The sequence below is a fragment of the Myotis davidii genome, unplaced genomic scaffold, assembly GCF_000327345.1.
Source record: "Myotis davidii unplaced genomic scaffold, ASM32734v1 scaffold67, whole genome shotgun sequence".
NCBI classification, from domain to species: Eukaryota; Metazoa; Chordata; class Mammalia; order Chiroptera; family Vespertilionidae; genus Myotis; species Myotis davidii.
The window spans coordinates 182,866-183,228 of record NW_006298521.1 but is presented as its reverse complement, the minus strand read 5'-3'; the positions used below and the strand labels follow the sequence as shown (position 1 = coordinate 183,228).

Genomic DNA, 363 nt, shown 5'->3' with positions numbered 1-363 from the left:
GGAGCTGGCTCCCCCGCCGGCGGGGGGTGGTGTCCCTCCCTCTCCACGCACCCGTCCAGCTGCCCATGGCTCCCCCCTCCCTGTGTGTCCCGTTCCTTGCCACAGGTGAGCGAGAGGAAGGTGTGGCCCAGATGTTGTCTACAGTCATACTGTGGGGCTCTCATATCCCCATCTGTGCCCCAAAGGCCTGTCTGTGTCTTTAAGCGGTCCCCCCCCCACCCCCTCACCCCCCGCAGCCTTGGGAGGGGCAGGGACGCAGGGAGGAGAGAATGTGTGGGCCCTGCCAGGTGAGGCTTGGGCACCTGAGCACCTGGCGGCAGCGCTGTGCTCCGCACAGAGCCCGCCTGCCTGCCTGAGCCCGCA

At 68.0% G+C, this 363-nt stretch overlaps 1 protein-coding gene across 1 annotated transcript in view; it reads left to right on the top strand.

Moving 5' to 3' along the window:
• The window catches only part of TBC1D22A (TBC1 domain family member 22A), a 185,264-nt gene that overhangs the window by 17,475 nt on the left and 167,426 nt on the right, over positions 1-363 (top strand). The window lies entirely within an intron of this gene.